Source organism: Scyliorhinus canicula, chromosome 6 (assembly GCF_902713615.1).
Source record: "Scyliorhinus canicula chromosome 6, sScyCan1.1, whole genome shotgun sequence".
Lineage (NCBI taxonomy): Eukaryota > Metazoa > Chordata > Chondrichthyes > Carcharhiniformes > Scyliorhinidae > Scyliorhinus > Scyliorhinus canicula.
The window spans coordinates 190,222,713-190,235,299 of NC_052151.1; the positions used below are offsets into that span (position 1 = coordinate 190,222,713).

Sequence of the window (12,587 nt, forward strand, 5' to 3'; positions counted from 1 at the left end):
TCTTGATTCTTTTTCGTGAGGATAAGGTGATTCTGCCCATATCATCGGCATGCACCCAGCAGTAGCTCTGCTGCTTACCGTTTATGAATATTCTCTAAGGCATCGGCTGGGGACTCGATGCCTGCTGATGGGCTGAGCCAGCTGCCCCTGCCGGCCATGGCCTCGCCTCCCCTCTGGTGGATGGGATAGTGGCTGTGTTGAATTTTATGGATTCCCTGCTGGTTACTGCATCTCGCATCCACGACTGGACCCGGACAGAATCTCGTCTTCCAAGATGGTCAGCATCACCAATTACCTGTGTGCATTTTCTACCCAGATGTCACAGCTAAGTATCGAAGACGGGGTTTTTCTGTGGGGGACATGTGTCATGTTCCTGACTAGGGGTCAGGCACTTGTGTTATGGGACCTACACACCGGGCACCCAAGAGTGACCAGGATGAAGATGCTGCGAGGAGCTATGTGTGGTGCGCGAATCCTGCCCTGACGCCGGCTGCCGTATTCTCCGGCGGCGTTTTTTAGGCGGGGCGTGACTCGCCAGGCCGATCGGGGGCCGGTGTTAGCGGCCTCCCCGGCGATTCTCCGAGCCCTGATGGGCCGAGCAGCCGTCCGTTTTTGGCCAGTCCCGCTGGCGTGGGTTATGCATTGTCCCACACAGCAGAACCTGGCAGGAAAATCGGCGTGGGCGGCCCTCAGGGGGGTGCGGGCGGGGGGGGGGAGACCCATCGTGGCCTGGCCCGTGATCGGTGCCCACCGATCGGAGGGCAGGACTGTTCCGTGGGGTCATTTCTTCCTTCAGCTCTGCCGTGGCTGGCGCGGAGAAGAGAATGCCCCGCCCATGTGTCAAAATACCACAGCCGGTCTGTGCATGCACGGAATCACGGCGGCGGTTCCGCGCCTGCGTGAGGTCATGACGGTCGTTCCGCGCATGCGCAAACAAGTGCAGTCCCTTTGCGCCGGCTGGAGTGGCGACAATGACTCCGGTGTCCACCTAGCCCCCGAGACAAGTGAGAATTCCTCACCGTGGCGGCCCGTTGACGCCGGAGTCGTTGGCGTCGGTTTTCCCGCCGGCGTGAGGACTTAGTCGCGGAAAGGAAAATCCCGGCCATGGTATCCGGCATGTAAGAATAGTTCCCTATCATCCAGCCTCCAACAGGTTGACAGAGCGGGCCAACCAGACCTTCAAGCAGAGCCTCCGCAAACACCAGACGGGATGCTTGGACATGCGTTTGGCCCGATCCCTGTTCCAGTGCCAGACCACACTGTGATCGGGGTGATTCCAGCAGAACTGCTGATGGGTTGATGCCTCTGCACTCGTTTAGGGTCGTTACTCCCGGACATTGGGGTGAAGGTGCGATTTGCCAAGATCAGCAGGTGTGCGCCCCTTCCCCACGTCATCTGACCCATCATTTTGCCGCAGGAGACATAATTTTCATCCGTTGGCTATCTGACACTGTGCTGCAGCAGACTGGTCCGGTGTCCTATTTGTTCAAGTAAGGGCCCAGCAGTTGCGACGGCATTTAGACCATCTGCGGGCCCATCGACCGCTTGTGTGTCCGCAAGTCCCGTTCCTGAGGATCCAGGACCATGGTTCAGGGGGCCAGTGATGCCGTCGTCCACCTGCCCCTGGATCTCCCTCTGGCAGTGTCCTCTTTGGATTCTGAGATGGTGTCCGAATGCCTTGGGGCGTCTGGTGGGGGGTCCCGGAGGTACCGGCTCGACCCACCACTGCACTGCCACGGTGTTCCAATCGTAAGGGACATTCTCCGGCATGGTACACTGACTGAAGCCTACAGAGTTAGGGATCTGGTTTTCCCAGAAGCCCTCGGAGAATATGGGCAGTCAAGGACAGTAGTGGGAACGTGTGCATGGAGTCTGAAGATATAGGGAGAGGCCCGAAATGAATACTTTTCTTCAGTGTTCACAAAGGAGAGGGGCCATGTTGTTGAGGAGGATAGTGCGATACAGGCTGGTAGGCTGGAGGAGATAGATATTCGGAAGGAAGATGTGTTAGAAATTTTGAGAAGCCTGAGAATAGATAAGTCCCCTGGGCCTGATGGAATATATCCTAGGATTCTTTGGGAGGTGAGTGATTAGATTGCAGAGCCTTTGGCTTTGATCTTTATGTCCTCACTGTCTACAGGAATAGTGCCAGAAGACTGGAGAGAGGTGAATGTTATCCCCTTGTTCAAGAAAGGGAATAGGTATAACCTTGGGAATTATAGGCCGAATAGTCTCACTTCGGTCATTGGTAAATTATTGGAAAGGGTCCTGAGGGATAGGATTCATGATCATTTGGAAAGATACAGCTTAATCCAGGATAGTCAGCACGGATTTGTGAGGGGTAAGTCTTGCCTCACAAGTTTGATTGTATTCTTTGAGGAAGTAACTAAGTACATAGATGAAGGCAGAGCAGTTGATGTCGTTCGTATACATGGATTTTAGTAAGATGTTTGATAAGGTGCCCCATAGTCGGCTCATGCAGAAAGTAAGGAGCCATGGCATAGAGGGAAATTTGGCCGATTGGATCAATAACTGGCTATCACATAGAAGGTGGTGGGAGATGGGAAATTTTCACCCTGGAGCCCACTCACCAGCGGTGTACCACAGGGATCAGTGCTGGGTCCTCTGCTATTTGTGATTTTTATCAATGACTTGGATGATGGAGTTGAAGGTTGGGTTGGTGATGACACCAAGATTGGTGGAGTAGTGGATAATGTGGAGGGCTGTTGTAGGCTGCAAATAAACATTGATAGGATGCAGAGCTGGGCTGAAAAGTGTCAGATGGAGTTTAACCCTGATAAGTGTGAGGTGATTCATTTTGGTCGGTCAAATTTGAATGCGGATTACAGGGTTAACGGCAGGGTTCTGAAGAATGTGGAGGAGCAGAGAGATCTCGGAGTTCATGTCCATAGATCACTGAAAGTTGCCACCCGTGAAGAGCCGTGAAGAAAGCCTATAGTGTGTTAGCATTTATTAACAGGGGGATTGAGTTTAAGAGCCGTAAGGTTATGCTGCAACTGTACAGGACCTTGGTTAGACCACATTTGGAGTATTGTGTGCAGTTCTGGTCACCTCATTATAGGAAGGATGTAGAAGCATTGGAAAGGGTGCAAAGGAGATTTACCAGGATGCTGCCTGGATTGGTGGGTGGGTCTTATGAGGAAAGGTTGAAGGAGCCAGGGCTTTTCTCATTGGAGCGAAGGAGGATGAGAGATGACTTAATTGAGGTGTATAAGATGATGAGAGGGATAGATAGAGTGGAATTTCAGCGACTTTTTCCTCAGGTGGTTGTAGCTGTTACAAGGGGGCGTAACTATAAGGTTGATGGTGGAAGATATAGAAGGGACGTCAGAGGTAGGTTCTCTACTCAGAGTGGTTGGGGCGTGGAACGCACTCCCAGCTATGGTCGTGGAGTCGGACACTTTAGGCACTTTCAAGCACTTATTGGATAGGCACATGGAGTGCACTAGAATGATTGGGAGTAGGTTGATTTGATCTTAGTTTCAGACTAGTTTGGCACAACATCGTGGGCCGAAGGGCCTGTACTATGCTGTTCTATGTTCTATAATATGCGCTCCCACGCTGATAAGGTTGGAGCATCCCGTATAAAGTCAGCCGGCTCAGAACCGGCCGGCATTCACTCGGAGGAGTAGCTTTGACTAAAGGCTCTTTAAGAAATCATCAATAAGCCTTCTGTTTATCCTGCAACCCGATGTGGACTTGTTCCTTTGGGGTTGGTTACAATACAGATCCCATGAAAAAATGGAGAAAAGATTTAGGGGCAATTTGTACAAAAGTACAGGAGTTAAACTAACGCTTTATAAAACGCTGATTTAACCCCAGCTAGAGTACTGTGATGAATTCTGTGTTACCACATTTTGGAAGGAGGGTGTAGAAGTGGTTTATTAGAATAGCCAGGATATAAAATTTTAGATCAAAACAAATTACTGCGGATGCTGGAACCTGAGACAAAAAAACTGGACAATCTCAGCAGGTCTTACAGCACCTGTGGGAGAGGAGCTAACGTTTCCAGTCTGGATGACTCTTTGTCAAATTTTAGCTATGTGTGCCATAATATCCACTTATTTATATCATGAGATGCAGACAGGCAGCGGTTGACACAGGATAACCAATGAACACACACGACACAGAACAACCAATCACCAGACAGGACACCACTACTATAAAGCCCACTGGGTATTAAGGCTCTCTCTCTCTCGCAGGACACGGCCAGGGAGATAGTCGCAGTGCACAGGCCAGTGAACATCATCACCATGTGGTAGAGAGCTAGTCTGGTCAAGCCAGTAGGAGGGTATCAGTTAGGTTAATAGAGTGTCAATCCACAGCAGGTTATGTACAGCAATCAACAGATTCAATAAAACAGTGTTGGACCATCTCCTGTGTCGGAAGCCTGTTTCTAGTTTCACTGCATCCAGTTGCAGTCGATGTTAGACCAACTCAGAGAACACATCATGGTACCAGAGAGCTATTAACTCTAACAAACCTACCTCAAGTGAATCTGCAATGACCAGCACGCAGCCATCCAGCGGCATGGAAAAGATCCAACCTCCTCCGCAACTTCGGATCTCCGGCAACCTCGGTGCCAACTGGAAAGTCTTCAAACAGAAATTCCTCCTGTATATCTCCCACCGACCCACTGCCCTCCCACTGAGGGCAGCACGGTAGCATAGTGGTTAGCACAATCGCTTCACAGCTCCAGGGTCCCAGGTTCGATTCCGGCTTGGGTCACTGTCTGTGCGGAGTCTGCACGTCCTCCCCCTGTGTGCGTGGGTTTCCTCCGGGTGCTCCGGTTTCCTCCCACAGTCCAAAGATGTGCGGGTTAGCTGGATTGGCCATGATAAATTGCCCTTAGTGTCCAAAATTGCCCTTAGTGTTGGGTGGGGTTACTGGGTTATGGGGATAGGGTGGAGTTGTTGACCTTGGGTAGGGTGCTCTTTCCAAGAGCCGGTGCAGACTCGATGGGCTGAATGGCCTCCTTCTGCACTGTAAATTCTATGAAAATATGAAATATCGAGGCCTCCGACCTCGAGGCAGCATCGGATGCCAGGAAGATCGCGCTGTTCCTGTCGACTGCAGGGGACTATGCCTTCCACATCTATAACTCGCTCACGTTTGCCGATGGCGAAGACAAGGCGAAGTTCAAGACGGTTCTGCTGAAATTCGACAGCCACTGCGACATTGAGGTGAATGAGAGCTTTGAACGGTACATCTTCCAACAGAGGCTTCAGGGTAAGGATGAATCTTTTCAGTCCTTCTTGACCCATCTCCGCATCCTAGCGCAGTCATGTAATTATGTCTCGATGGCTGATTCCATGATCCGGGATCAGATCGTTTTCGGGGTCCAGTCCGACTCCCTGTGGGAGCAGCTCCTCAAATTCAAACAGTTGACCATCTCCGTCACCATCGAAATGTGTGTTGTCCATGAGCATGCCAGGAATCGTTATTCCTGCATCAGGGCGGCAGAAAATGCTAATCTAACCTCCCACTAGGCAGAAGGGGCACAGGCCATCGCAAAAATGCAAGGCCTGAGCATCGAGGAGAGTGGCCATTTTGCGCGCTTTTCCTTATGCATGCGGTCCACAACTGGGTGGACGACGAGGCCGAAGACCCTGATGCACATGTGCGAACATCGGCCAACCGAACTGCGCATGCGCGATGGCACACAGAACGTGCTGACGTCAACGTCATGACGTGGCCAAATTGTGGCTCCGCCCATTTAAAGTGGCAATGTCCAGCCAAAGGAAGGAGATGGCTACAGTGTGGAAAGCCTGGTCATTACGCGGCCTTATGCAGGTCCGCTCCACTGACCAACAGCCAGCGATCCCAGCTGCAGCGCAGACATGTCCGCTGCGTACAACAAGGCATGCAGACCCCGATGCTGCCACAGCTGCCAGTGGATCATGTCAGCTAGGTGTATGTCACAAAGCAATCAAAGCGACGATACGATTCGAGATTGTGGGGAGGGGGGCAGGGAAGGGGGGGGTTCCTGCACCGGGGGGGGTCTCCGATGGGGTCTGGCCCACGATCGGTGCCCACCGCCCCGCAAGATCCATCCGTCATCTTCTTGTGGGGCGGACTCGGGGAGGATGGCAACCGCGCATACGCGGGCGATGTCATTTACGTGGCGCTGCTTTTTACGTGGCGCCAAGGCCCAGCACGCGTAAATGACGCAACGCCACTCCTAGCCCCCCGGGGGCAGGAGAATAGGGGCCTGGGAGTGGGTTCCGACGCCGGAGTGAAAAACTCCGGTGTTCACTCCGGCGTCGACACTTAGACTGTCGTTGGGAGAATTGAGCCCCTGAATCGCAACATCATGCGCGAGCACTACCCGATCCCAAAGCGTGAAGGGTTAACCTGTGAGATGGCTCATGGCAAATTCTTCACCAAGCTGGACGGCTCCCGTGGATTCTGGCAGGTACAGCTGGACAAGTCCAGTCGGAAGCTGTGCACGTTTGACACTCCGTTCGGCAGGTATTGCTACAACCCCATGTCTTTTGGTATCAGATCAGCTTCCGAAGTATTTCATCGCATAATGGAGCAAATGATGGAGGGCATCGAGGGGGTGTGAGTCTATGTGGACGACGTGATCATCTGGTCCACGACACCCGAGGATCACATCGCTCGCCTCAAACAAGTTTTCCAGCGGATTAAGAAAACGGCCTCCAGCTCAACAGGGCCAAATGTTCATTTGGGAGGTCCGCTATCAAGTTTCTGGGTGACCACATTTCACAGCAGGGTGTGCAACCTGACGCTGACAAGGTGCTGGCAATCAATGCCATGAAGTCCCCAGAGGACGAAAAGGCAGTCCTCCATTTCCTCGGGATGGTGAATTTTCTCGGGAAATTTATTCCCAACATGGCATCCCACACCACAGTCCTCCGGCATCTCGTAAGAAAAGTCGACAGTGTTCCAGTGGCTTCCCGCACATCAAGCGGAGTGGCTTGAGCTAAAGGCAAAGCTCACCACAGCCCCAGTACTGGCATTCTTTGACCCAACCATGGATACCAAGATATCCACAGACACAAGCCAGGACGGCATTGGGGCAGTGCTCCTCCAGCGAGACGACTCCTCGTCCTGGGCTCCAGTGGCATACGCCCCCAGGGCCATGACTCGGGTATGCCCAGATCGAAAAGGAGTGCTTGGGTCACCTGACAGGAATAGTCAAGTTTCATGACTACGTATACGGCCTGCCAAAGTTCACGGTGGAAATAGACCACAGGCCTTTAGTCTACATAATCCAAAAGGATTTAAATGACATGACACCTTGGCTGCTGCGAATTCTTCTTTGTCTCCGCCGATATGACTTTGAACATGCTGGCCCCCCCAGGACCCGAGAATCGGGTCTCGGAACCGACACCGGTGCCGGAGTAAAGTACTCCCATTTTGGCGCTGGCACTCTGGCACTGGACCAGAGAATCGCGGCCGTGCTTTTTCACAGAGATCAATGTGGCAGGGGTCTCTGGCTGTTTTTCATCTCCATCATTACCCAGGCATGCTGAAGCCAATTATAACCAGGTATCTATGATATTGCTGAGTTAAGACCATTCAACAAACACCACTGGATTAAATCTTGGACTTTACTAATTTGCATGGCTCAGTTCCAATATCAACAGTATTCTGGGCGTATGAACAACATTTATTAGGAATAATAGACAAGAAACCCAGGTGTTGGATCAAAATGATCCCCAATATTCTAGTGTTGAGAAGGTGAAAATCGGTGCAGGTTCTGTACTGATACCATGCTGATATTTGAAGTGTGCATATGTGGATATCAGGTAAGGAGAGAGTTTGGAAAAGCCTTGAAATCTGCTCCAGTCGAATATTCTGCTGGCTCTCAAATGTCATGATCTCAGGAACAATGGTTATTGGACTCTCACCTAAACCCAAGGAGTGTCAAAAAGGGCATATCATGACTGGCAGTGGCGACCATGGAGTGAAAGGTCGCATGTTTGGCAGCTCCCGCTCATGGTGGTCTTTCTGTGGCTCTTACGCCGGATTGTTATCGGAGTTTTGTGGGGTAAAGGTGTAGAAGTGGGAACAGAAGGAGGGGACTCCCAGTTTATGGAGCTACGGCCCAGGAAAAGTCTGAAAAGGAGGAACCAGAAGCTGGTGGTGAGTGAGGAGCAGATATCGAGTGTGGAAACAGCGGATGCGCAGGGTCCGGCCCCGACAGCTCAGTGGTCGTCGGACCAGTTCACGAACTTCCTAAATGAGAAGTTCACTCAACAACATAAGGAATATGCGGAGGACCTGGCCCAGGCGGTTAACTCGATTAAGGCGATGGTTGACTGCATGGAGGCGAGACTGATGACCCAGGGACAGGCGATCCAGAGGTTGGAGGAGCAGGTGGGGGAGCATGAGGAGCAGTCCACCTCAATGACAGTAGAGATCGGGATGCTGCACACTGGGTAAGGTGCTGATCGTCGCGGATGCCCTATCCCGATCCATCACCACGCCGTGTGAACAGGGCGACTTCATTAACCACATTGAAGCACAGGTGCAGTAGTGTGCCAGCAACCTCCTAGCCACTGATGAATGAGTTTTATCAGTTAGGTTAATAGAGGGTCAACCACAGTAGATTATGTACAGCAATCAACAGGTTCAATAAAACAGTGTTGGACCATCTCCTGTGTCGGTAGCCTGTTTCTTGTTTTACTGCATCCAGTAGCAGTCGATGTTAGACCAGCACAGATAACACATCAATGTGGACATACAAAGGCACTGCAGCAGTGCTCTTCAGAGAAGCCTAATTAGAGATTGGATTGAGGTCTTAATGATGATGAATAGTTTTGATAGAATTGATGAGGAAAAACTGTTTCCAGAACTAGAGCTGAGATGAGAATTCTTCATAACCAAGCTAGTTGTTATGATCGGGAATGCACAGCCTAAAAGATTCAATGAGCAACTTCCAGAAGGGAGTTGGACAATCACTTGGGAAGCAAACATTTGCAAGGCTATGGGGGAAAGGACAGGGGCAGTGGAATTAATTGGATAGGTCACTAACGGAATGGGCTTAGGTGGAATGTTCAGAGCAGCTTCCTCAGGTACAGAATATTTGTATTGTTCTCTGTAAATGCCTGGAATTTAAAAGCTCAGTTTCCCAGCAGTGTGCCCATATAGGATCTGATTAATCCCCTGAAATATGCTTTTAATCTTCTCAAGTGCAAAAGGTGAAGGACTTTCTGAAATTAATTGCTCTGTGGTCATGAGCTGACCCATTAATGTAATGACCAGTTCTGTCACCAAAAATAATTACCGGACATTTGCTTCACTAATTCCGCCGCTATTTCTGGGCGAATCCTATGTTGGCTGAGTACATCAGGAACCAAGTGGTATTTTAAAATATCCATGACTTTCATCTCTGAAGACTTCTGCCTCGCAGAGAGTGTCACAGACATTTCTAACAAAAGAAAAAAATATCGTTTGAGATGTGTTTTCTTAAAAGTTATCAGTCATGGCAAAACCGCCCTTGTGTGACGAGTATCACGCTGGTTGTATTTCATATGTGAACACCAGTTGGAGGTGATATACTCTGGGTCGCTGAATGTTTATAATCCTCAGCAACAATATTAGTTTTTCTTCAGAAAACCTAAAGACTGCTGAACATAGAACATAGAACATAGAACATAGAACAGTACAGCACAGAACAGGCCCTTCGGCCATCGATGTTGTGCCGAGCAATGATCACCCTACTTAAACCCCCGTAACCCGTATACCCGTAACCCAACAATCCCCCCATTAACCTTACACTACGGGCAATTTAGCATGGCCAATCCACCTAACCCGCACATCTTTGGACTGTGGGAGGAAACCGGAGCACCCGGAGGAAACCCACGCACACACGGGGAGGACGTGCAGACTCCACACAGACAGTGACCCAGCCGGGAATCGAACCTGGGACCCTGGAGCTGTGAAGCATTGATGCTAACCACCATGCTACCGTGAGACCCCAAAACATCTTTAGGTCTGTGAGCAATGGTATCCAGTATGTAGAATAAAAAGACTAGAATATTACTCAAACGGAGAATAACTGCAGAATTCCAAGGAACAGAGAGATTAAGGTGTTCTAGTGCACGAGACCCAAAATGTTAATATGCAGGTACAGCAAGTAATTAAGCAGGATAGTGGCAAACTGATGAACCATCAATCGAACGCGAGACGAGTTGCTGTACAAAAGTTAGGCTTTAATAAGCTAGAAGTTAGCCCTGCGGTCGACTACAGTAAATGGACAACCACCGGGCGTTCTGGCTATTTATACCTCGATCTGGAGGCGTGGTTAACTCAGCCTCTCGACCAATCGGAGAGCCGTCACATGACTGGTCTCAGCCAATCGATCGAGAGGCACATGACCGACCAGGGCCAATGGTAAGCCGGTGTTCTGCACCAATGGCAGACAGCTATGCAAATCATACCACCACACAAACTATACTTTATTACGAGATGAATTGATCATAAACGTAAGGATGTTATGCATCAGTTGTACAGGGCATTGGTGAGACCACACAGTGAATACTAGGCTGGATTCTCCGTCCCCCAGCCGAGTGTTTCTTGGCGACGCTGCGTTCGCTGGTGGGTGAAGTTATACTCCTGTCGCTTGTCAATGGGATTTCCCATTGAAGCCGCCCCATACCGCCGGGAAACCCGTGGGCGGGGGTGTGCTGTCGGGGGGGGGGGGGGGGGGGGGGTAAGAGAATTCAATAGCCGAACAATTCCGACTACCGTATGCAGTTTTGGTGGTTTTATTTCAGGAAGTATGTAAATATGTTGGAAGCGGTTTAGAGGAGATTTACTAGATTGATACCTGGAATGAATGGATTGACTTATGACATTGGCCTTGTTCCCAACGGAGTTTAGAAGAGTGAGGGGTGACTTGATTGAAATGAATAAGATCCTAAACGATGTTGACAAGGTGGATGTGAACAGGATGTTTCCCTTTGTGAGTGAGTCCAGAATTAGGGGCCACTGTTTTAAAATTAGGGGGTCACCCTTTTAGGACAGAGATGAGGAGAAATGTTTTCTCCTGAGGGTTGGATGACTTTGGAACTCTTTGCCTCAGAGGGCAGTGGAGGTGGATCATTGAATATATATTTTTTTAAGTTTAGGGTACCCAATTATTTTTTTCCAATTAAGGGGCAATTTAGCATGGCCAATCCACCTACCCTGCACATCTTTGGGTTGTGGGGGCGAAACCCACGCAGGCACGGGGCGAATGTGCAAACTCCACACAGACAGTGATCCAGGGCCGGGATTCGAACCCGGGTCCTCAGCGCCGTAGGCAGCAATGCTAACCACTGTCCCACTGTGCTGCCACTCATTGAATATTTTTAAATCGGAGGTGGATGGATTCATGTTAAGCAAGGGAATCAAAGGTTTTCATGGGTAGATGAGAATGTGGTATTCAAAATACAACCAGATCTCCCATGATCTTATTGAATGGTAGTGAAGGCTTGAGGGGCTAAATGGTCTACTTCCGCTCCTGTCTTGTGTGTTCGTTTGTATTTTATTCTCAAAATTAAAAATAAGGGGGCGGGATTCTCCGTAGCCCAACACTGAAATGGAGAACGATGATCGGACAGAGAATGGCTCCCGATGCCGAAATTAGGGAAGGCGGCGGTTTGACGCCTTGTAGCGATTCTCCGCCCCCTCCAAATCTGCATCATCGGGCTGTGCGCTACCCGCAGTCGCCACACCACTGGCGCGTCATCAGCTGGCCCACCTGTGATGTTCCGCCTGAGTTCCAAGAGGTCGGGAGCCTGACGTGCCGGCTCCGGACAGTGTCCAGCGTCGCCACACTCTGCCGAGATCCGTGCCGCTGGCCGGGGTCTTCGGTTAGGTCTGGGGGGAGTGGTGGGGAGAGGCCAGGAGGTGTGCTGTGGGGTCAGGGTGGGTGGGTACACGGTTCAGCACGGTTGGTGCCATGTTTCCTGGCGCTTGTCAGCCCTGTGCGTGTGCAGCCCGGGCCGATGATTCTCCGGCTGTTTTCCGCGGGTTCCACGGATGTTCCACGCGGCGCTGGTGCTCGCCTCTCACCAGTACCGGAATCGGCCAGGGTTTCGTGCTGATTTTCCCATCGTGGAACAGCACAGCTTCTCCGTTGGCGTCAGCACTGAGCCTCCGAAACGGAGAATCTAGCCCTAGGTACTTCCAAGATGACAGCAATATTAAATGGGGCTTTATTGCTTGTGGTGGTATATATCTCTGAAAGGTTAGTTTGGTGATGCTGGGGTTGTTCTTGCAGCAAAGGAGATTGAAGGGAGATTTTACCAATGTGTGCAAGATTCTGACAGATGAACAATAGGTGGAAATGAATCAAGCACTGTTAGCATTCTCAGAAGAGTTACATTTTACATTACATTAACTTGATGTATCCTCTTGAGGATAGCTGTTTGAGTGGTGATCAGATCATTCAATGTTAAAAGGATTTGAAAGGATATGGATAAAAAGATATAAATGCTCAAAATCTAGCGAAATGGAGAGCTGCACCATTGACGGCCGTGCCTTCAGCTGTCTGCGCCCCATGCCTTGGAATACCCTCTCTGAACCTTTCTGCCTTGCTCTGCTCCTTC

The 12,587-nt window shown here is 50.4% G+C and overlaps 1 protein-coding gene across 1 annotated transcript in view; it reads left to right on the plus strand.

Moving 5' to 3' along the window:
• Positions 1–12,587, plus strand: part of LOC119967969 (collagen alpha-1(IX) chain-like) — a 184,498-nt gene that overhangs the window by 137,870 nt on the left and 34,041 nt on the right. The gene's annotated exons all lie outside the window — the stretch shown is intronic.